This window comes from Rattus norvegicus, chromosome 8 (genome assembly GCF_021556685.1).
Source record: "Rattus norvegicus strain SHRSP/BbbUtx chromosome 8, alternate assembly SHRSP_T2T, whole genome shotgun sequence".
Lineage (NCBI taxonomy): Eukaryota > Metazoa > Chordata > Mammalia > Rodentia > Muridae > Rattus > Rattus norvegicus.
In genome coordinates this window covers 32,661,596-32,687,199 of record NC_141541.1, presented here as the reverse complement: position 1 = coordinate 32,687,199, position 25,604 = coordinate 32,661,596, and the positions used below count along the sequence as shown (strand labels likewise).

The 25,604-nt window shown below is 40.3% G+C and overlaps 1 protein-coding gene and 1 pseudogene across 2 annotated transcripts in view; one reads left to right on the top strand and one right to left on the bottom strand.

Annotated features, from left to right (window-relative positions):
• Positions 1–25,604, bottom strand: part of Opcml (opioid binding protein/cell adhesion molecule-like) — a 1,124,064-nt gene that overhangs the window by 894,200 nt on the left and 204,260 nt on the right.
• On the top strand, positions 7,060–7,488 carry Edf1-ps1 (endothelial differentiation-related factor 1, pseudogene 1; annotated as a pseudogene).

The window sequence follows — 25,604 nt, the reverse complement described above, 5'->3', positions numbered from 1 at the left end:
ATACTGGTCAGAGGTGTAGCTGTGTCCTATGAATGTGACTGTTTAGGGAAATCCCCTAAAAGGAACATCTTCTGCTTACACCCTAACCCCTCAGAGACGAGGAATGGTTAACTCCTGGCCTGTTCATTTCCAGCAAGTTACTTGGCATTTGGGGTATCCCAGCAATTCTAATGACATCTTAGCTATATGCCCAGGATATTCCCAGAGTCTGAAGCTTACCTGACATCTGCATTGCATGTCTGACGACTTGTGTGATAACAAATGGGATAAAACAAGCTAGGCACCGAAGCTTCAGAAAGGCCTCAACGTATCAGAAAGAGGAGAAGGCTGTCAACATACTCAAGTGTCTGCAGGGGCCTTGGTGCCTCAACCTCTGCTTCTCTAGGGAAGGGGCTCTTAGACAACCTCCCAAAAAATGAAGAAAGAGAAAGGGAGGAAGGAAGGAAGGAAGGAAGGACAGAAGGAAGGAAGGACAGAAGGAAGGAAGGACAGAAGGAAGGAAGGAAGGAAGGAAGGAAGGAAGGAAGGAAGGAAGGAAGGAAGGAAGGAAGGAAGAAAGGAAGGAAGTAAGTTTGGGTAGTATCGTGGGATCATCTTGTTTGTTGCCTTTTAGAGGAAGGTAATTACAGCTTCACTCAATTTATGACACATAATGTACCTAATCCCTCATAAATGCTTCTTATTCACCACCCAGCACTTCCTGATGCTGCTGGCCAAATAAATGGTAGCTGTTTCTACCTGGGTGATGGCAAGGCTGTTAATTGTAACACTCCATGAAACTTAATTATGCAAAGCAGAGAGGCAACGCTGGAACTATTAATCAGAGGTTTGATTCAGAAGTAATTTGTTGTTGGGACCCAAGGAGCTGTTCTTCTCGTTCCTTCCACTGCAATGCACTAACCGTTAATCCTCTGCTTTAATCGAAAGCTTCTGGGGTTGCGGTTAGAACTTGATGGTGACAAAGCCGCTTATGAACATCACCTTGCTTATTAAGTGGCAGATACTCAATTTCTTCTATTTAAGTCACTTTTAATTACAGCCACCAGAATCTAATACCAGCCATAGACCATCAAGAAAAAGTAGCCAGTCACTTATTTCATAGCTGCTTTAAAGGTAGAACAGGATGTAAATGGGCAGACGATAGAAAACTGGTGACTATGACCTGAAACTCAGGCAAACCATTCCAAACACCTCTAAACATCTTCCAAAGGAAAATAGTATATCTAGCTTTCTAATGGTGTTGAATTGAGTATTTGCTTCTAAGTCAATCAAGGGTGAAGTGATGGGAGTGGTCCGGATGGCATTGAAGGATCTCCATGTTCATTTGTGAGAGGAGAGATGATTCGAATGGGAGTGAAAAGACCTGAGCAACTGAGAAAGCCTCAAAGTCAGTGATCCTACTGTTACTACTACTGCTACTGCGTACATGCAGCACAGCCTCAGGATCATTGAATATGGTACACTATTCACTGGAAAGTAGGCCTCGTGCCCATTTTTGGAAACAGGGAGACACACATAGCATCAGCATTCATTTCAATGTGCTCCTGTCCCATAGAAGTTGCAAAGATTTACCATAAGTATAGAAGTGCAGGCTCACAGAGGTCATCCTGGCAGAACAGGGGAAGAGAGATTTAAAAATAACACAGAAGCAGAGTCATAATAAGTAAAAACTGGTCAGAAGAAGAAAGAAGCAACGAGTCATGGAAGCCTGAAAGATGAGCTGGGTCTGAGAGACGTAGAAAGCAAATAAAGTCAACGCACGCATACGAGAAAACCAGGTCTCCCTGCTGCTCTGTGTGGATGTTGTTTGAAAGACAGCTCTTCTCATCTTTCCTCTAACCCAGGCTCATATAGTATCTTTCCCAAACATTTTTCCTCCTACTTTTCTAAAATTGTCCTTTTTGATAAAGGTAAGATAGATTGATTGTCTTAGGGTCGAACGATTCCTGTTTCTTGCATTAATTAGTATCGTTCATCCATTCATGAGTCATTAAAACCCATTCGCTTCCTGAAAAGTCTATGCTTTTACTCTCAGGTATTCTATAGCTCCTCTCAGGGAAGAGAGACTGGAAGTACAATAAAGTCTTCCAAAGACAAATGGCTCTGGTCTCCAGATTGTACGCTTCACCCTGTGTAAAGAAAAGGGTTTGTTCGCAGATGTTATTAAATGAACGAACAAGAAAGAGACACTTCCATAGTCCCAGAGGGTACAGACCTGTTCATTTCAGCTCATGTGAGGACTTTTAAGTCAAGTATAAAGTTGCTTGTTAGACCCTGATGCAAAGGTGTTGTAGGATATTTGATCACACTGTAAACCCAGAGATTGTATACTGAAAAAGAAAACTATTTCTAGTAATAGTATGTCTTAGCCCTGGCACAAGTATGTTGCTCGATATTTGATCTCACTGTGAGATTGGGAACTGGAAAAACCTGTTTCCAGTTGTGGTATGACTCAGTCCTAACTCACATCTTTAAACTGAGAGCTTTGTTTATTGTAAACAAGATTGAATAAAATCAACCACAGGTCAAAAGATGGGACAAGCCACCAGTTGACAGGGAGTAAACATAGGGAAAAAGAACCCAGAGAGTTAGGGGAAGTCAGGAGGATGGAGAGAGAGACACACATTCAGTTGTGAGTTTTTAAGACAGTGTGGAGAAGAAGAACTGGTTATTTTCCTTTGGGAGGAAGGTCCTTAAGAGGAAGGTCAACTGACTAGCTTACTCTGCCTTGCAGAACCAGCCAATTCACCACAGCATCTGGCTCCTGAGTCTTCATTTAGTGAACTCAAACATTTGAAATTTTGTTTTAAAAGCAACACAAAGGTACAAGTGACTAAAATCTCCTAGACAGTCTCTAGCTGCCTACCATGTTAACCTATCCCAAACCTGTGTCAATATGGTGGTAAATATATGATCACCTTAGGTATGGGTAGCTTTTTAGTCTTTGCCACACTCCATGGTAACATTAACATTCAATAGAATGTATGATTTTTGAAGTAGAGGTGATGATCATTTTAGAAATGCTGTTCTTACCTGCTCTCTCATAAATGTTGGAAACAAGTAATTAACTTGGGTGGCTGAGGTAGAGAGCGAATCTGTTCAGCGTATTTGTTGCTTAACCATGAATTTTTCAATCTGGCCATAATCCAGAATGACTGCTCTGATGTTTGTCTTAAAACGAATAAAGAATTAAATACCAGATCATGTCTTAAAAAATAATGCATTTTAGGTTAGATAATTGTAGTTTACAGAAATCTTTGGAACTTAGAGACATTCATAAAAGTGAATTCAATATGTGAGATGGCCAGACCTGTGAGGGAGTTGTGGGTGGGTACATACACATCTTACATGGTCACTTATCTAATAGTGGCTATAAGTACTAAAAATAAAAGAAGAGAGAGCCCATTGTAATCAAGGGTAGTTAGAGTTACAGAGTTTCTTCAGAAAAAAAACTCTGTAAACTGAGCAAGAGGCTGTAGGATGTGCATCATATATATATATATATATATATAATAGCTTACAATAGGTAAATCTACTGTAAGCAACAATAAACATGCAAAGCAACATGTCTACCTTCTGAAGTAGTTACTGCTAAATTCACTTTTCAGAATATGCCATAAGATTTCTGCAATCTCCTATAACTCCGATCACCTTACTCTTAGTTCCTTGGGATAATACAAAACATTTCACCCCATCTACATCCTTGTGAACTGAGCTTGCTCGAATTCCCAGAGGAAAAAGCAGTGGGCTGTTACACAGTAGATGGGGAGAGCAGTTCATTTAAACAAATGCAATCAGCAGTAATCACCCCAAATCCTCCTTGCTACTACTACTGAGCGAAAGGAGCTTAGAAATATGTATAATTTTCTAACATAGTAAAATTTCATTTTTTTCTAAGCACATGTGTTTGTACATTGTATATTGAACACTGCACCTGCACATTGGATATATGAGAATGTTTCCCACATAAAGTATTTATAAGTAAATAACTATTAGAGGTAAGCAAAGATATGTAAAGAAGACAGAACCCAAGAGTAAATACACTGACATCTGTTTGGGGACAAGGAACTTATAACAAAAGGAAGAAAATATGAGGCCCTCTGTTGTACAGGAAAAAAAAAACAATAAGGAGACAGGAATTGAAGTTGGCATAAGGAGAGAGCATCACTTGGAAAGTATTTAAGCATGTAAAACCAGTTTCCTTACCAGGAGGCAATCATGCATATGGTACAAGAGGAGGAAACTAACAAAAATGTGCCTTATCCCATTTATCCCATGCTCTACACCTTCAACCACTAACTGCATAATAGAATGCAAATGGTAAGAGAGAGGCCTCATGATTGCTGATTGCTGAGTCTGCTATTCATTGCAGTTGGCCTGTTGATTCCTTTGTGTTTCACTAAATAAAAGAACTAGAAAATCTAGCAAGAAAACAAAGCACACCTGGATCCCATTAATACTAGCATCTCGTTGAAACTTTGAATCTTATCTGGTGCTGAACAGGACCTTTGGAAACTATGCTACTATACATGTCCTGAGGTTGACCTAGAATTATTATTGATGGAACGTTGTTGCCTACTGATATCAGCCAGGCAGTTATCACAAATTCATGGCCCAGGAGGAGCTTGAAATGTGGAGAAGAAAACTTTGAAAAACATGTGGTAGGCAAGCAAACGCAGATATATCAATGAGTCCAAGAAAAGCTGCAGAAGAGACAAACACAAATTGTGGAGCTTAGCAAGTTTCCTTGTGCTATCTGTGTGCGCCACGTGTAAAGAAAGGGACACAAAAATCCCATCCGTGTGACCCTCTGATCTCAAATGGAGATTTAAACTTTAATAACTATCAAGACAGATTCATGCAAAAATATCTTATAACAAACAAGCCTATGTGTAACATTTTCAACTGAAAAGGAGTGATACATTTTAGATTAGTGAAGTGTAGTTTATAAAGCTCTTTGAAATTTAGAGCAAGTCAGAAAGGTGAATACAGTAAGTTACATGGCTAGATCTGTAAGGGACATTAAACTCCACAATCAACACATGTAATATGGGTAATAGACTCCTAAGTGGAGTGAAGAGATACATGTTCACACTGTCTAGCTCCCTGATTTGGAAAAAACCAAGAACCCAAGTATTAGAATGTAACAAGCCATACATGTGGAACATATTTTCTATCTTCTTTTGTTGGAAGAATACCAAAGAATTGACAAGTATCCATAGGAACAGAACTCTTCACACACTCGCCATTAGAGCAGCCATTGTGCTAAGCTGTTCACAACAGTTCCCTGGACTGGATCATTCACACACATGCAAACAACAATCAGAGACAAGTGGTGGCTAGGTCAAAGGCCTTGGAGTGGGGCAACAGAACTATCCACCCTCTTAACCATTCCATGCCAAGACAAAGGTGAATAACATGGATTCTCTAACCATTTGGACCAAGTCAAAAGATGGCAGCCTAAAATATCTGAATGGAACAGTAGAATTGACTAAGGAACGCCATGTTGTTATGGGAGGTAAACTAATGTCCTACATCCTGACATATATGGCTTAACCACTGCCTTCCCTTACCCTTGCCCTTGGTTCCTTTTTCGAACTTGAAAGAAAAACCCTCATTCACACACACACACACACACACACACACACACACACACACACACACACACACTTTGGAGACAGGATTTGGAGAAATAGAGCTAGAACTGACCTGGGAGTTTTCTCTCTTAGGAGTAGCTCTCACAGTAACAGAGGTGCTGTGCAAGCTGCTGAGTGAGAAAAGCAATCAGTAGTCCTAACCTGCTGTAAAGCCTAAGAACTACAGCAATGATCTGCCCAGCAAGCTCTCCCCAGTGGTGTAATAGTGGCACATTTATCTTGGGGGAAACCAACGGTTGACTAATTAGACTTAAGGCTCACTCAGTAGAAGGGTATTCATGCCTGGTACTGTAAAATCTAGTCAACCACTTGTACTCAAGAGGTCACAATCCCGAAAGGAAAACCTACTGTTGCCATTTTCTTAAAGCAGTATTGCTAACTGTATTGTACAAAGTTAACCTTATTTCTGCAAGGAAGTATACATCTCAACTCTCACCAAAGAATCAAGCAGGGATGCCGAGAAAAGGAGAATCAGTTTTTGTGCAGAGACAAGCAACCTGGTAAGCTCTTGAGTCCTAAAGTGTCAGCAATATATATATATATTCATATATATATATTCATATATATATATATATGTGTTCTCAGTCTCTCTCTCTCTCTCACACACACACACAGGAATATGTGCATGTATGTGAGGGAGGGATAAAAATGATATAAATAAAGTACTCATGAAATTCTAAAAAAATTAAACTAAATAAATCTAATCACTAATTTCAGAGTATATTATGAGAATTGGTATAAAGGAAACAGTAAGATTCAGTTTGCTTTTCAAGCAGATATGCTGAAGACAGACCATAACTTACTAGGATCCACCTTCAGCCCTGTAAACTGCCAGCTAGACACCACCTAAAACCTCTGGAGCTTAGATAGAGGGAGGGGGTCCACTGTATAGATCATGATAAGCAGTCTCATTCTTAACTCTTTTTCTTTCTTGCAATAATTCTTTCTTCCTCTTCCCATCAAAAGAGAAAAAAAGTTTGTTTTTGTTTGGTTGGTTTGTTTTTTGTTTTTTGCTTTTTTGGTTTTTTGTTTTTTGTGTTTTTTTTGTTGTTGTTGTTGTTTTTTGGTTTCTTGGTTTTTTTTTTTTAGTATTGATCTCACAGGGATGTTGTATTGTACAAGATAGCAGGCTGGAAGCACAAAGCACGCCCGCTGAGAGGCTTGATGATACTTAATGTTACATTATCCTTTGGACCACACCCTGTACCTGCCTCTAGGGACAATCACAACAACATGAGGATGTCAACCTTGGGAAAGAATGGCAAGTTCACAAATATTTGCAATGTCCATAGCAAGAGGCAAAGCCCTGCAGGAGGTTGAGGAGATTCCCCTCTGTTAAGAATGCAGAAAACAGCTCGAGCAGCTGCCAGAGCCACCAGAAGGACCACCATCCCACCTCACCATGGCGGAGTGTGACTGGGATACAGTGACAGTGCTGCACAAGAAGGGCCCAATTGCCACACAGGCCAAGTCTAAGCAGCCATCTTAGCCATTCGGAAGCCGATGAGAAGATGTAGAGACATCCAAGAAATGGGCTGCTGGCCAGAACAAGCAGCATCCCATCACTAAAAACACAGCCAAGCTAGACCGGGAAACAGAGGAGTTGCATCACGACAGGGTGACCCTGGAAGTGGGCAAAGTGATCCAGTGGGGCTGGCAGAGCAAGGCCATACACAGAAGGATTTGACAGGCCATTAGGAATAACCATGTTCTGGGTGAAATTGACAGAACCATCAGCCTCAAACGCTGGGGGAAGGACACTGGGAAGCCTTTCGAGAAGGGGCCGAAGGCAAAAGAAACACAAAACCTCGAAGACAGTGGTTCTGGCTAAGCTATTCGGGCTGGTCCACCAGGACGACCAGCATTGCCATGGGTCTCCTCACATGGTCAAATGGAACACGGGGTCAGGCCTGTATACCCCACCAACCCATAACTGCTGTCAAACAAAGCAAAGCCTTGCAAAACAAAAAAGGCAGAAACCTCAGAATGAAGATACACAAAGTACAGGAAGTCTGACTGGGAGAACCATTTAAGTGTCCGGCCCATGGATGTGCAGTTCGTTTAATTAAGTCAATAGTCATAAGTGATTGCCTGTTGTAGACATGCTTATCACTTCTCTAATCTTTCCTGGAAGGGCAGATTTTACCCTTGCTCATTTAGATCTCCTCATGTATAGATTTCAATAAGGTTTCTCTTGGCCCCACATGCACATCCAGGTATCTACTCCGCTTTCCTGAATAATTGATACCCATGCATATTTTCAGGGTATCCTGGGACACTCCTTGCACGGCTTTCTCTTAGAGCAGCAGTCTTTTCCTATAGATCATGGACAGTTCACCTTAGAATTACACAAGGGAGCCAAGATCAATGGCGATATGATTTAGAGCAGCTCTTACCCACGGCTTGTGGAAATTACAAATAAATATGGGGTCAAACGGCTCACCAATAATTTGACATTGGTAAATCTGGCTTATTTAGAAGTCTTAAATAATAACGACCTTCGTGTCACCATTTCAACCGTAAGTGCGTCTGCACGTTGCCTAGAGAGCTGAGAGCAGAGGTGCTTCAAGGTAGATCACTATCAGAGGGATGCCTCTCCTCTGAAATATTTGTCTGCTTCCCTAAGGCTTGCAGCATAGCTTAAGTGTCCCTATAATAGCATAACTACCCATCAGCCCACCCAGCATGGCTCATTCATCAGACCCCTAGAGCGAACTGGTCAGTTCTATTTGCCATTTTGTACTGTTTGCAGGCAGGGCCTTACTAGGCTGCCTTCGAACTTGGAATCCTCTTCCCTCATTCTCCTAGGTACAGAGATGGCAGGCACGTGTCACCATGTCTCATACTAACGCCAAACATCTATTTTTGTAGTTGTTTTACCTTACATACAGGTAAAAAAAATCTGGATTTCTGATTACCGGAGGAAAACCACAAATACCACAGCCCAGTAACTCAGAAGCAACATGAGTCTAGTTGAAATGATAGCAATGTAAATTATCAAAAACAATGGCAACCTCATACCCAAACACATTCTGAGACAGGGAATGCTGACACATGCTCCAAATGGTGAATTGAGTTTGTTATCATAACATTGACATTGGCCTTGATTTACAAAGGAAGATGTCTCGTCCTGGAATTGTTATCAAATACGAGGTTTCAACATGCATAATTCTCTAGCAGAGGCAAGTGTATACACATGTGAGCCGTAGTCTTTGTTTTCTATGAAAGTTACATCTTGATGCACAAGGACAAAAATATAAAGTACAGAAAAATTCTAATACACTAAAGTGTGGGAACAGGTTTTTGGAGTGGCTTGGTCCTTTAACCTCTTCAAAGTTTAGCTACTGAGAAAAAGGGATGAGCAGTAAATAGATAAAGGACCCACAAGGAAGGTCATTTAGTAATTAGATGCCGATCCTCAGTATACCCAAGAATAATTTCTCTAAGGCCAGCAAACACCTCCCACATTAGACTTTAGTTCTTCTGGTTTTATGTATATGCAGACACATACCACTGGCTACATTATAGACTTCTGTATAATTGAACGCAAGTAATTGAGAGCACTCTCTATGTGAGTACTGGTTGACAGTGAATAGTTATGATATATTTAAGGGCTCTTAAAGCTTGGTAATGCTATAGATTCGAGGCAAGACGGATTATCATCTTTGCCCATCTACTACAGATGAGCTTTTCTTCACTTACCTCTGTCATTCCTTACTCTCTCTTATCTTTGACCTCAAAGCATCTCAGAGCACTTATAAGTCCATTATAAAGGGAAAAGGTACAAGGTGGTGAAAGAGAGCATCCAACTCAAACCTTTAGTTTGTCAAGGAAACCACTGAAGTAGACTAGGTTGAGGTTTGAGCATCCCATGTATCTTCCCTGCCCATTGCTTTAGTGATCTGCAGGTTGGAGGTGAGTGCCTTTTTATTCTTCCTGACTCAGGTCATGCTACATTTTAGATCTTGAGAGCCTCCCAAAGGTTCAGAAGTTGAAGGCTGTGATTCCAGTATGAGGTCTTTGGGTTTAATATATATTTTAAAAGATGAGGCCAAGCTTAGGTTCTGTAGGTCATTGGGTATGCACTCAAAGAGGATTTAAGACCCTGGCTTTCCTGGTCTGTTAGTTCCTCGCCTACCCCCACCCCAGTGAAAGATTTTGCTTTCTTAGATAGCTACGCTGTGATGTGCCATCCAAGCACAAGAACAAAGGATTAGGACCAATCAGTCTGCAACTGTTAAAATGGTAGGCTAAAATAATTTATCCCTTTTTTAGTTGTCTCACATATTATATTATAGCAACAGGAAGCTAGAACAGATCAAATGTCAGATCTTGGGACCCTCTATTCATCCTTTCCAAAGGGTTGGTGCAAGGACAGTTGCTCCTACTCCGGTTTCAGGTATAGTTATCAATTAGCCATCTGGGATTTGAATTCAAGCATGTTTTAATTCCAATGTCCCAACTACTGTTATACCATATTCCTAGTGACTAAGAAAGCTGAAGGTTATTACGATGCTCATAAAATGTGCTCTCTCATAGGCATGTAACCTAGCCATGATTTCTTTTATCTTGATTCCAATTACTTTTCTATTTTTGTTGTTTATCAAGTAAAATCACTGACATATGAGTTCCCACAAAAGAGTACTGCCTTTTTTTATGAAGCAAAATATCTTGTGGTATAAATTTCATGCAGGGGGAAAATCAGAGAACTATTAAACATGTGATAAGGAGAAACCCAGATGAGGGAAAACTGTCCATGCCACTCCAGACACTTTGACTGTCAGCAATGGGAGCGATGGAAATGCTAGAACATCTTAAACAGCACAGCAATATAATCTGATTTTTGTTTTTACGTAGCTTAACTTGAGTGGATTACAGGTAGGAAAATCATGAGAATACATAATTCAATGGTCTAACTAGTAGAGAAATAAAAGCTTAGTTTTGCTGTAGGTTATGAATAAAGACAAAAGAACTACACACAAAATAATTTGGATGGTATTTTTTCCTCATAGGAGCATACATTAGCATTTCTGGAATAACTTAGTTTGCATATTGGGATTAAAAAGCAAACACACTGCAGATGATGAGAGCAAAGATTTTCACTGTTGGTGAAGAGGGGAGACCAAGAGAGCCTGGGAAAGGTAGAGTGAAGACTCATGGGATCTTAAAGCAGACATGCAAATGACAGACAGTTACATAGATAAATACAGTTGTTTGTCCATGAGTTAGCATACACACATATGTTTCCCTAACCCCTTGGCTCAGAGGCCAGATGTTCACTCCGCTATATCTGTATGTATGCAGCACTGTGGTCTTATTCCTTGACACCATTTTTCGGTCAAAAGAACTTTAAAAGGTCAGGGTGCAGGTCAGTGGCAGAACACTTGTCAATCTGTGTGAGGTTCTGGGTGTGGTCCCCAGTCAAGAAACAAGTTACCTCATAGAACTGGTAGAATTTAGGAATAATAGTAGTAATTAATGATGATGATAATGATACTAATTAATAACAATGAAAATAATAATAAGTGCAATGTGTTTCTGGTGCCAAAAAAGAAAATGTTTATTAAAAGAGATATGTAAACACACACAGAACATGGAGGAACACACACACACACACACACACACACACACAGAAGGTCGCAAAAGCCAGACCTCAAGGGTTGTTGATGACTTGGGTCAGTAACTTAATAAACAGCAACAAAAATTGAAGTCAGTGGACATGTCAATAAATGGCTAGTATATAAGTAGATGGAGACGGATAACAGTGTCTCATGAAGAAGAAAAGCTCTCCCATGGGTAATGGGAGAGGAAAAATGAGCCACTTGCTGAATGTTCCTTCTCCTTACACACCCACACACAAGTGACATGAAAGTGAAAAGGGGCTATTAGATGAGGGAATGGAGAAGACGTGGAAGGGAGATAGTGTTCAAATACTAGCAAGCCATAATTGTAGACATTCATGAAAATATAATGAAGAAGCACATTATTTTATGTGCTTACTAAAATATTAATTAAAAATAATATCAGTTAACAGGATAAAAAAAGAATGAGAGAAACTAAAATCCCTCTCAAAAGCCTGCAGTAATGATTGCGTCAGGCAAGAATCACTGATCAGTGATAAACTAAGGGGATCATTTTGAGCAGGCACAGGAAATGCTTTCTCCCAAAATATTTGCAAAGGGAAAAAGCAAATTTACAGCAGAGAATTCTGGAAGATACAACATTTGCCAAGGGATCGGGGATAATATCTCCAGTGAGTGACACATGTCATTATCATGTACCAGCTGCTGTCATAAACTGTGAAGGGCACATAGCCTCTGTGGTATTTCCCATTAACTTATAATCTCAGAGTGATCATGAGAAAACATCAGTCAAAGCCACATGGTGAGAAGCTGTTTGAAACAATGAACCAATATTATTGGAAAGTGTCAAGGTCACATCAGACAAAAACTGTCACAGACGGTAGAAGACAAAGAAAATGAGACAACTAAAGGTGGAGTGGCATCCTGTATTGGATCTGGAGACAAGATAATAGACAAGTGAGAAAATTAGAGAAATCTGATATGTTTTGTGAATCTGTTAATAGGCTTATACAATACTTATTTTTATAAGTGTGCTAATCCTCCAATGATGGGCATGAAGAGAAATGTAGCACTCCAAGGGACTCCAGAATTTACTCCAGCAGTAATTTACTCCCCCTCCTGTGGGAGAGGAGAAATTAGGAGAAAGGAAAGAAAAAAAAATGGCAGAAGCTAGTGGAGGAGTGATAGGTGATGTGTCCCAGGTGGGTCAGAAGGTAGCAGCAGGTAAGCAGTGTCTACCAATGAGGTGAGATGAGGAAGGTTAAGGACTGGATGGCAGTGCTAACATTATTTGGGGGACATGCTGAGCCTGGGGTGCTGCTGGGACATCCAAATGGACATGCAAATTAGACAGTTTGATCAATGAGTACAGAGTCAGGAGAGAGAGGAAAAATGGAAATATAAATTGTAAAGTAGTCAGCATGGAGAAATTTTGCTAGACACTGGGATACTGGTACAATCACAGAACAGCGCCATCTGAAGATGAAGCAGGCTGATGTCACAACCAAGGTTTAAGATTTCTTCACATAGCTCTCATTGTAGGACTTCTACTTGTCTATGTCCTTGCCACTTTAGTCCTGCCTGACAAAATCATGAGAACATAGATGTTCAGTCAGCAAACGCTTGCGCGCACAGATCTATGAAGAGACAGGCCCATCACATTGTGTATCAGAATATGTATGAAGTTTAAATCGTGTGCTGGGTATTTTCACATCAACTTAACACAAGGCAGAGTCACTTCAGAAGAAGAAAACTCTACTGAGAAAATGATTCCACTAGGATGGGCATGAGGGGCAAGCGTGAGTTACATTCTTCATTGATGATTTGTGTGGAGAGCCCAGCTCACTGTGGGCAGTGCCATCCCTCTGCTGGTGGTCTAGGTTCTACAAAACAGTAAACTGAGACAGCTATGAGGAGCAAGCCAGTAAACAGCGCTCCCCTATGGCCTCTACATCAGTTCCTGCATGGAGTTCCTGCCTGGGCTTCTCCACATAATAATTCCTGGGAGTGTAAGTTGAAATAAACTCTTCTCCCCAAGCTGTCTTTTGCCATGGTGTTTTATTACAGTGCTAGGAACTCAAACTAAGATAAATTTCTATGCATATCTTATTCTTTCAGTCCAACGTGTTCGAAAACCAGGTTTCATCTAAAAGAATATTTTTTAATCTAAATAATTGGGTAGGATGGATAGTTGAAGTCCAGTTATAATTCATGGTATCAAGGTTGGCTAGAACTGATTTATTTACTTCCCTCACTGCTTCTAAGAGAATAGAGAAAATATCAACAAACAATCATATCCAAAAAATGCAAAAGAAAAGAAAAGGGAACTGGAGGAAATACTTCACTCAGTCCACTCTTTTTCTCATCATTTAGTAAAAAGGATGAGACATACAGTTCTTAACTCCTGCAGTCCTAGCTCAACATTTAGGCTTCATCCTAAGGCAGGGTTGGAGGCTTCCCTAGCACCAGTTGTTGTCAAATGGCAACCTTCATCATGAACTGCAGGCACAAACAGAACATGAAACATCGAACTCTTTCTTCCTCCCAGGGCAGAAGTCCCACCTCTGTATCACGGCCCTTCCCAGTGACGCTGTGTGCTGCGCAAACATCCTGCTAGTGTAGTTTGCTTTCTTCTGCAAAACAGTGAAATTTAATGATGTTTAAAAAGACGGGTGGTGCTGGAATCCCTATCACATCACACTATTTGAGAAAATGGAGCTTACCTGAATATTTCAGGCTTAACAATTGCCAACCAGATGGCAGGCAGCAATATAAAAGGTATTACAAGTTCCAACTCCTTCTGCGTGTCATTTAGTAGGATATTGTGCTCGAAGCCTGCTCTGCCACTGATGAGCTAGATATCTCCTCCTTCCCTCACAGTGCAGATTTTTTTTTTTTTTGAAGCTAACACTTGCAAGGGAAACATCATTTTAAAGCATTGCTGGGGATTACTAATTTGTAATTTTCCCACTTACTGGCATTTTTCCCCCCTCAGAGTTCTCCCTGAGGTCGACGTTGGGGAGGCGAGATGCTTAAGTGGGAGAATGGATGATGCGAAGCCAGAAGGAAAGATGCAGAGCTTGTACTTATTCTTCCTGTTACGTAACGTGCTGCTTTCCCTACCGTTTGCTGGATGCGTTGAGAATTTGGCTCAGACTTTCTCGAGATTGCAGGCAAGCAAAAAGGCATCATTAGTGATGGAGTCTTAGGATTCTGAAAGCAAAAAAACTCCAGCTGGCATCCGAACAGAAGCTCAGGAACAATGGAATGGGCTGATCGAGTCAAACCCAGATACCAGTGAAAGGCACTGGGAAGAGAGAGCGCAGGTTCTAAGACATGTCCCATTTGGAGGTGTCGCAACCAGGGAGAAGTGTAAGGTGGGATCAACTGGATGACCACCCTCAGGGATGAACACAGCCTAGCAGTAGACAGAAGGAAGGGGCAAAGGGGAAGCTAAGGCTAGGCTCTGAAGCAGCTGAGGCATCAGGACCACAACAGATAGTTGAGCATAGGCAGTGGCAATGTATAAGGGTAGTACATAATTCATCATTTGTGACAGGGATGTCCCGGAGCTGCTCTTTTGAAAGGCGATGATGTAGAGAGGAGAGGACCACAGAGTAGACATACAGTTTTTACTGAGTGGATTCATTAACCACCACTGGGAGCAGAATTCCGTCTGGGGGCAACAAAGTCAGAAAAATATTATAATATATGTGTATAACATACACAATCACATTATGGAATGGCCATTAAAAAGGTGGTCAGTGGATGGTTCGTGTGTCGAATACCTTCCCTCTGGAAAGGTTGAGACTTCATCTATGTCTGAATTCCTTTCAAATGTTTTATGGCCAACACATTCAAGTCATCCATGTCTGTAGGTAACATGACACATCTTTTCGCCAAGAGAAGAAACATGCGCTCCCTCAAATGAGAAAATAAGACCCACCCCAGAATGCCCCTCACTGCAGAGGACACACACACATGACAGAGTCACTCTGCTTCATTTCACCCGGCCTGTGTGTCCCGAGGCTCTGCATTAGAGCAGAGAATGAAATAATAGAGAAAGAGCTGCAGCCCCGAGTGGGCTGTTGAAATTAGTTCCGAGGCATGGGTAATTGTCCAACTCGTCCCTCGGCTAAGCCTGTGTAAACACAGATTTAAGTGATTGATCAAAGATAGCACAGTCCCATAATGATCAAAAGGAAATTAGTGGAAGCTCAAAGAAATCGCATTATCTCAAGACTGGAGGAAAATGAAGGGTTTTAAACCCCAGCTTGGGGCATTATTCTCCCTCCTACAATGCACAAGTCAGAGGAGAGGGAAGGAAGATGATATTCTCAGGTATATAAGAATAAAGAGAATGTTCAAAACTCCATGGTTAATGGCATCCCAGGATCAAGAGCTCAGTTGCTTGCTCTTTAACAAATCATGTAAAAAAAATTATTCAACTTCTTGGACCCATGCATTTCTCATCCACCTGTGAAGAAAACATTGTCTCTCACAGGCCCATATCAGTAACTAAACAGTAAGCATCCCCATAGACAGACTTTTTATAATGCATGGTTCCCTCTGACTGAGGGAACTGAGGCAAACAAATAAATGAATGAACACATGGCTAACATATACAATTTCTATACATGGATGGCACAAACTTTCATTGTCATTTATTTGTATATTATCACAGACACATGTACAATTTCTATACATGGATGGCACAAACTTTCATTGTCATTTATTTGTATATTATCACAGACACATGTACAATTTCTATACATGGATGGCACAAACTTTCATTGTCATTTATTTGTATATTATCACAGACTGACTTTATATGCTGTATTGGTTTCCATGTGTGCCTGGTCTATTACGTGTATTGCAATACAATGTGTCAGGATAAGCAAGTGTGTCTCAGTCACAGGCTTAGAAAAAAGAATAACCTTTCATAGGCATTTTGTAAATATGTGTGATATAAATGAATAAAAGAATGAATGAATGAATGAATGAATGAATGAAAGAATGAATGAATGAGGAACGAATGGGTGGGTGGAGACACACACGAAGCTGTCAGCATTTGAATTTAGATCTGCCTGATTTCAAAGCTGGTATCCTTAAAGTTATTGGGATGGTCTTCAGTTAATGCTCGCTTCATATATAGCTTTGAAATGCAGATTAATGTTCTCCAAGCAAAGCCACATTTTCTTTCCATGATTGCAGGATTATTTCTTTGAGTGGGAAATGGCAGTTTGCACAATGGTGCACATCAAACTAAGGTCTTGAGGCCATTAACCAATGGCTTGACTTTCTCACCTGGGTCCTAAGAAACATCTCAAAACTTTTCCAGGGTGGTATCGAAGAAAGATGGGATAATAGAACCCAGATTTTATATACTGGCATGGGGTATAAATAAAGGTATCAGGAGCCAAGGAATATAAGAGGTCTTATAGCAGATAGAAAAAATGCAGAAATTGATCTTCTCTTAAGGACTTGTACAGTCAAATTCAACTAATGTTCCCATATTAGCCATGAACGGCCCACCCCCTATGCCAGACTCCTTATATATAACATTTTAAAAAATCCATAGGTGTTAAGCCACCAGGTCTGCAAAATTTTATTATGGCTGTAATAAAAACCAGCATAATGCTTTGAAGGGCTCTATAAGAATACGATTTGAACATCATAAAAACTAACATTTTAAATATTCATTGGATTTAGTAAGCTACCTTCTACAAGGAACACTAAACTTCATAACAAAACTAAGCAATTTCAAACTTGGGCCAAATAAAAATGAGAAGGTTACAAGTGTGTGTGTGTGTGTGTGTGTGTGTGTGTGTGTGTGTGTGTGTGTGAGAGAGAGAGAGAGAGAGAGAGAGAGAGAGAGAGAGAGATGCCTACATGTGCTCTTAAGAAAACTTTGAAACCTTAATAGAATTTCTATGCTCTGGAAATGTGGGCTGGCTTCCATACACTGTTCATTAAGCAGTGGGTAGCTCAGGGTATCTGTAGCCAAAGCCATCTTTTACCACTGTTTTACATGCTTTCCTCCGTAATAAACAGGCGAAGTGAAGCTCACGCTGTCATCATTCCACACTACAGCCCAGCCACAATCTCCAAAGCTTACTGTTGTTGCAACCATTGCAGGTTGCAGCCTGGGGGGGCCATGATGGTATGACTTCTTCATAGACAACTGCCTCAGTTGTGTCCACCATAGAGCCATCAGGCATGTTGTTTGTGAAAGAATGCTCCTAGAGTCTACAGCTCTCACATCATCAACATTGCTGGGAGAGATTAACATGCGTCTGTTCATCACTGCAGGCAGCGGAGAGAATGGGCTGTGAGTTCAGCTTCTGTCCCAAATAATGTTTGTTGTTGCACTGCATTCTTGGCAATCAACATAACAGATGAACATATCATTTCATCTGAAATATTTGATAAATATGATAGGACCTTGAAAATCACACCTCAGCATGTATGTGCCCGTGTGTGGTGGGTGTATGTGTATGTGCCTGTATGTAGTGTATGTATGTGTGCTTGTATGCGGTGTGCATGAGTGTGCCTATGTGTGTAGTAGCTTTGTATGTGGTATATATCTTAATGGCATTATATGTGTGGCATATAAGATGTCTGCAATGTATTGTGAGTTTATGTGTATGCATATGTGTGCATGTGTGTATAAGCATGTTATATGTGCATATTCCTATATGTACAAGAGCATGCTATATGCTTATCTTATGTGTTGAATTTATCTACATATGTGTATATGTGGCATATGATATATTTGTATATGGCATGTTTTTTGTAGCATATGTATGTGTATGTGTGTGTACACATGTGATGTATGCAAGGGTATGTGATGTGTGTGTGATATATAGGATGCATATGGTTGGTGTGTATGTGTATGTGTGTGTGTGAGAGAGAGAGAGAGAGAGAGAGAGAGAGAGAGAGAGAGAGAGAAAGATGTATGTGTGTGTACATGTAGGAAACTATAAAACTATAAACTCAAACAAGAAAAATAACTAGCTGAATAAGATAAAGAAAGAACCATGATAGTTCACTAAAATTTTATGCATGTTCCTCCACCTTTTCCCAGCCCTGCTTCACTTAGTATTTTTTTAACCTTAAAAAAATGAAGACCTTAAATGGGTCTAGGAAAGTCATATGTCTACCTTTCCTCTTTTAAAATATGAAGCTTAATGCATGTGCAGTTTCTAAAGTGGAATCTAATGGCAGTAAAAGTCAATTGGCCCCATCAGCATTGGACATATTATTCTTGTGACATTATGTTAACTTGAGAGCTGTGAAACTCATTTGCTCATGAAATAGCTTTGACTGTTTCTTTGGAGAATGGGCTCACCAGTGTCTACACGGGGTTGACGTTTGGGCAGCACCCCTCACCCCCATGAGTTGAAGTAGGAAGTTTCATTTTTTTCTAAAAACACCTCAGAACAAAGTTCCCCACCATTGAAACAGTGATGTGCAAACCCATCTCACACTGTTTTTCTGCCAGACATGATTGAGAATTAACATTCAAGTCATGGATGGAATAAAACAAGAGCTTTATTTTTGTTGGGCTTCTACTACGTAGAAAGTACATACTAGACTTGCTCCTATGTAGACCTGGATGGTCTAGACTTGAAGATGGAGTAAGGACAACATATTCAAGGTTGCTTATGTGTACTGTGCCTTTTCTAAAAAGGACAGAAATAAGTAACGTAACAGAGTGTTATAGACAGCAGTAATGCTAGATTTAAAAAAAAAATGTCAAAGAGAGGAGGAGTAGCAGCAGGAAGTTGGGGGAGACCGTGGGAATTTGAGAGGACAGGAAGAGCTTTCTAGGGAGAAGAGGCAGGTGTGAGGTTGGCTGAGACAGGGCGGTGTTCCCTTTTCCTGAACAGGAACTAGAGCAACAAGGCCTACGCAGAGAGGAGAAAATGGTCAAGCCAGGCAGGCAATGCAGCATGTTGGACGAAAGGCTGAAAGGAAAGGCACTGTTCACCTCTGACTCCTCTTCTGTGGACAATAAGCAGAATTAGAAACAGCAGATTATGATTCCTAACACTTGGTCTTAGATATCACACTCCTCTTTTATTTTTTAGCATGAATACGATATGCCATACATGTATGTACCTGTATGGTTACAAATAAGAAGATACCTACTACTAGAAAAATCATGAGCTATTAAAAAAAAAAAAAGGATGGTTTTATCACCCAGGTTAACATGAACATTCTTTCACTACTTGATGTTTATTTTCCCAAACTCAGTTGAATTACTGTTTCATTAAATCTTAATTTTGTTTAGAATTTAAAAGCAATAATTATTTATAAGACATAAATCTTCTTTTATTAGTGCTTTATTCACTATAGCAAAGAAGTAGAATCAATGTAGTTTAACTTCAACAGATGAAAGGATAATGAAATTATGTGTATACTTATATATCCACATATGTGTGTACATATATATAATATATGTATCATATATACTTATATATATATTTATATATGTATATTATATTATATAAATATCAAATTTTGTGACTTCACTTCCCTTTAGAGCTAAATTGTATCCATATGTGTGGGTACCATATGGCTCTAAAAGAAAGTGAAGTCACAAAATTTGAAGGAAAATGAATGAACTTAAAATGTAAATATTAAGTGAGGTCACACAGTCTCAAAACCTTGCATATGCTCCATGATATATATGACCGAAGGCAGATAATGGACGCAAGTTATAAATAAAGATATAAAGCTAATTTTTTAGTTTTAAATTTTTCATGGATTTTTTAGGTGATAGATACATAAAATATATCTGATAGTAAAAGCACAAAATCCAATGTGAAATTCCACAGCTTCTGTGTCAAATGGCTTTTCTACATGTAGAGTCCTGCATGGCCTTGGAAGTGACAGTATGAAAAGTTTTCCTACTTCTGGAATACAGCCAACAGGACATGGACCTCCAGGAGTGCTGACATTCTTCCTGCCAAAGTTATCAGGGAATGTTCTACTCGCCAAGGTTATTGACCCCATGATAATTAGAATCAGCACAACTTAGAGGGGGGGCAAGGGTGTGTCTAATGTTTCTCAACAAAATGGTAAATGCTGTAACATTCAGGACAGCCCTTTAAGGTTATAGGAAAGAACTTTGAAAACACAAGTTCAGGAATCTCAACTATGTAAAATGTAAGGATGCAACAAAAATTGTATGAGGGGCTTCAAGAACCTAAAAGAACAGAGACATGTGTAGTAATAAGCCAGCTTATCAGAAAGATATTAAGGAAGGGAATAGACTTATGGAGCAGTGATCAAAAGGCAAGATCCCACCCAGCCAAACTTATTGTTGGAGCTTACAAAAGCAGGGAGATTTCTGAGTACAAGGTCAGCCTGGGACAGAGTGATTTTAGGTCCAGGACTGGTGGGAATGGTGATTCAGGATGGGATCCCAACCAGCTAGCTTATTGTCTGTGCTTACAAAGGCAGGCAGACACCTGAATTCATTTCCTATGTTTAAAAAAACAAATGTACTTAGCTGTATTTTTCTAAGAAGGGAGGGGCTAAGGCCATAAAATGCTGATTCATAGAATAATCAAAGAGAACCTGGGGTAATGATTGAATTGATATGTAAATGAAAGACTGGGTTTTGGTCCTCAGGAGCTGAGTTATCTACACAAGTGTCTGGAGAGCCAGCTGGAACAAAACACAGAATAGACTGGTCCTTGGCATCTAACTACATAGAAGTTTACTGCATTATACAGTCTTTGAGTCCAATTAACTTCAGTATTGTGTGTGTGTGTGTTTTGAATAAAAGGGTTTTTATAATAAAGAATAAAAACAAACTTCTTATAAAACAATTTAAAATTAAAAAAAAAAAACCTAAGTATTTAAGGGGAAATATTCTAATTAGCCTGCCACATGCTACCAAGGACATATCACCACTTCAGAGACATTTTAAAACGTATAAATGGTGGGACCTGCACTCTTATTTTATGCACACAGCAGCAGCTTCCAGCAGAAAAACCCTGAGCAGAAAAGCCAGGTCTGCCCATGTCCATGCTGGCTTGATAGCCCCACTGCAAGCTCATGCTGCTATCAGTTTGTTTTAAAAATAGAGATTGTGGCGACAGACTGTGCTCCTTGGGTCTATTATCAAAACCCATTCTAAGATCCAAGGAGATCTAAACCTCAGAGCAATCTAGGAGGGAGATTCGATTCTTATTATTCCCATTCTCAGGGGCAAAGACTGAAGATCGAAGAGATAGGTTACTTGAAGATCAGATAGGTTATTTGGCACCAAGCAAAGGTCTGAGGAAGTGTACTTTAAGACAGATGCCACGCACGGCATGCTGGTTCTCACTTTGTAGCAAATGACTCATTCTAGATATTTTACAAGATCCAAGTTGTTATTCTTGAACCACCTACTACAAACCTCCATGTTGACCCAAGACTCTTTGCTTATCTAAATATCAGAATCCTGATCTGCATCATGGGATTATCGGTACACATCCTTATAAAATGCAATTTTAACCAAAAATCCCCTCCATAGCTACGTCATCCTCAGTATCAGATTAGATTCTATACCCTGCACCACATCCAAAGTGATACCCTGGCTTCCTACCTTAAGCATGGCCACAATCCCCTTTACCCTTATACACCCACTGGTATTCTTTCACCCAGTGATTTCCACCTTGTTCTTTGACTACAAATGTTTCTTTGTCCAAGGTATATTTGTTGTTAAGCAAAGTTCTATATTAAGAGCTTGCCTGTATTTTTGAATAATCAGGCTATTTATTCATTTATTTACTTATTTAGTGTATGCACACATGCTCTCATGAGCATATTAAATTCCATGGTGGACATTTGGAGAGTGGAAGACAGGTTAAGGGAGTCAACACTCTCTTCCAATCATGTGAATCTGGGAAACTGAACTTAGGCTATCAAGCAAGTTTGGCAGCAAGAATTTTTTTACCAACTGAGCCATCCTGCCGACCCCATCCTCGCTGTTTTAAAAGACTCAAATTGTTTCCCTGTACCCTGCAATGAATAGTTCTGAATAAAAGCTGCTTATATCCCTCCAACGACTTTCTGGCTCTGGCTTGTTTTTGAAAGTCTCTGCTTAAAACACCCTCTCATTTAGAACCATATGATCACAAAGAGCTCCAGTCAACACATTGTAGAGTTCACAGTCTTAGACAGCTGGATCAAATACATTCTAGATATTCAAGCAGGCTTTGCTCAAAATCTCATGATTTCACTGGTCTAAGATGCTGTGCCTTTTATTTTTTTTTTCTTCCAACCTGATCATTTTAACCCAGGACATTAATCAGTGCTTCCTCTTTAAAATTCATGGCACATCGTGTTGACAAGCTAAGACATTCAAACAGCCCAGCCGAGTTCTGCACCCAGGTGAGATGCCTGTGAATGGAAAATCAGAGCATCCTTTATCGCCAGGGCTGCCTCTGAAGTAGCTGCATTGGATACAGTTCACAGGCCACCCAGCTGTTGTCCAATCCTCCCTTCAACTGCAAGCAGCTTCTTTGGAGCTCTGAATGAGATGAAAATTCCTTACTAAAATCCATTTTTCTAAGATGGCTTGAATATGCTGTCCTTAATGCTAGCCTAGCTACAATCTTCCTGAAAGAAGAGTACCCACAGGGGGGAAAAAAAACATTGTCATAATTGATGATGGAGCTTATTTTCTGGATCTTCCAGCCACCCAGACCAATGTGCAACGAGCCAAAATAACCTATTGCTTTGTGTCTTTTCTCTTTTCTCTGACCCCGAGCTTGACTGTTAGCTGACTGAGATTCACGTGCTCCGTAAGTTGAGAAATGTCCAAAGCAAGAAACAAAGGGTCACTAGTGTTATAATGTCCCCACTCTCAGAGCACCCAGCTTGCAGTTGAAGGCTCTTAGAAGCGAGATTAGGAAAAAAGGGGACCCCATGACTCCACATGTCTGACACGAGTCTTTGGCCTTATCTATCTGTGTCTTATGAGAGAAAACAGAATTTTCTAGAATTTCCAAGACATTTGCATGGAGTTAATATGGACCCATGTTCTTTCACCTTGAAAGCTTCCCAGAAAATGCCTCAGACAAGCCAGCTTTGAATCAGCCTTGTCCTCTATGTGACATGAATACCAATGGTGTAGAGAAGCTTAAGTCCCGTCAAAGCATGCTGAAAAGACGGTGTTCCTCAGGAGCCATTTTCTCACTTCAGCTGATTGTTCGGAATTATTAAAAATGTATTTTCTCCTAGTATGTACCAAGACTCATTGAATGACACTTGATTTGTATGACTGCCATTTATTTTTGGTAAATTTAATTAACCCTCTACTTGAAAGAGAACCTGGATGGTTAACCTTCTGCTTCCTCATTCTACCTCCCTCTTCCTCCTCCTTTCCAAGAGCCACTTCCAGATCCCATGCCCTTGGAGTTGGCCTGGCAGAGCTGGTTTTACATCTTGGTTACCCACTCACTGTATGTAAAGGCTTTGAGATTCTTCTCTGATTATCTCCCCTTACATAGAAAATACTAGCAGTAGCCCCATCTGACACAGTTTCTTGTAATTAAATGAGATGATTTGCATGCAGTAAGTACCACGGTGGCTGTTGTATACAAGTTATCATGCGGCAAGTACCAGCGTCCAAATCACAGATATCTATGTTAGCTCTTACGGCAATACAAATTGCCTTCCTCCTTCACAAATTAAAGTGAATATGCCCGAATGTTCATATCCAAATAAAGCATGCATTTTATAACTACAAAAATAAACACATTGAAATGATGGTCTTCTCTGAAAACTCCCAGTGGGGTAATAATGGAGAGCAACTCTCCCACAGTTTAGAACTGGATGCTTTGCCTAGCCTCATAACAAACTTCTTCTTCCCCCCATAACAATGACTCTGCCAGGTGCACTGTTCACAAGGGTTTTCTGGGGCTCTGTGCCTGGCTATATTCTCTGGATATGATGAGGGTAAAACACGCTAGCTTTGAGTTGAGGCTATGGCCAGTCCTGTGGCAAGCTAACGCCAAGAAAGAGACCCATTCTCCTTTGAGGAAGAGAGGGCACCAGGAAACCACATAAGTCTCTTTCTCAAAGGCTTAAATCACCTGTCAGTCTTTGCCTTGCTAAGACCTAGGAAACGGTATCTGCCACCACTATGATCATAACTCAGGGTATCAGGGGACGAAAACATGTGGGGTGTTAAGGATCTGGAGGGGAAAATATTTTTTTAAAAAATATTAGAACCTGTAATTTATTCCTCTAGCTGCTCCTTAATTACTTCCCAGCTTCTGGAAAGAAGGTACCTGACTGGACAGGGGAGAAGCCACAGACTGCTGTTACCATCAAAAGCTCCCCAAGTGCCTCATTTACTCAGGGAAAACAGCTTCAAAGCCTTCACTTCCACTTAGAGCTTAAGCAGTGCTACAAAAGAGCATTGATTTTAGTCAAATTGATTCAATTCATACTTATTTTGGATGATGCATTGGAAGATAGACCATATCAGACTGTCAGCACATATGAGGCTTAGCAAGCACACCCTTTGTGTATAAGACCATGTGTGTGAATGTATAAGTCCATGTGTGTATCTAAGTCTATATATGTGCATATATGTGGGTGAACTAGTGTAGATTTGTGTGTGTGTGTGTATGTGTGCATGTGTGTCTGTACTAAACTATTTCTTCTCCACCCTCTTTGGTGGAAATTATCTTATAAGGGGACACAGCAAGTTACGAAGCACAGCCCTCAATCTAAATGGAGTAGGAAACGATATATTCTAGGTCAAATGTCAGCTACTTTGACCCAGGAATACACATTCAGGTTGATCTGGAGAACATTTTCCCAACATGGAAATGGTTGCATGAAGTTCTTATAGTCACAGAACAAAAGAAAGCCTTAAATCAGACAATTCTCTGAAAAACATGGGTGAGAGGATCAGGTCACAGAAAAATAGGAGACATTGCTATGGGCTCTGGATGCCATCTTAGAGCACCCCTAGGCATCCTCCGTTTTGTGTTGGTAGAAACTAAGAGTCTGGTAAGTTAATAATAACTGTGCAGAGGTTTAATGTGAGAATTCAACGACTTCTCGATCAGATGCAGAGCTGCGTGAGAGATAGCTGCTAAAGAGACTAAAGGCAGTCCAAGATAGGTCCCTCAATCTGCAACGTTCTAATTCTCAACTCTCATGGGATTTAGCTTCGCTTCATAGAGTCTTCAACACCGATGTGGCTCTTTCAGAGAACTTCAGTCCACAGTCAATTTCAGAATACAGATGCTCTGTCCAGTGTTGCACTCTGGGGGAAACAATCCTCTCCAAGGGCCTTATCACCTTATATCAGTGAGGATTAGCTATTAACTCCAATGTGGCTGAC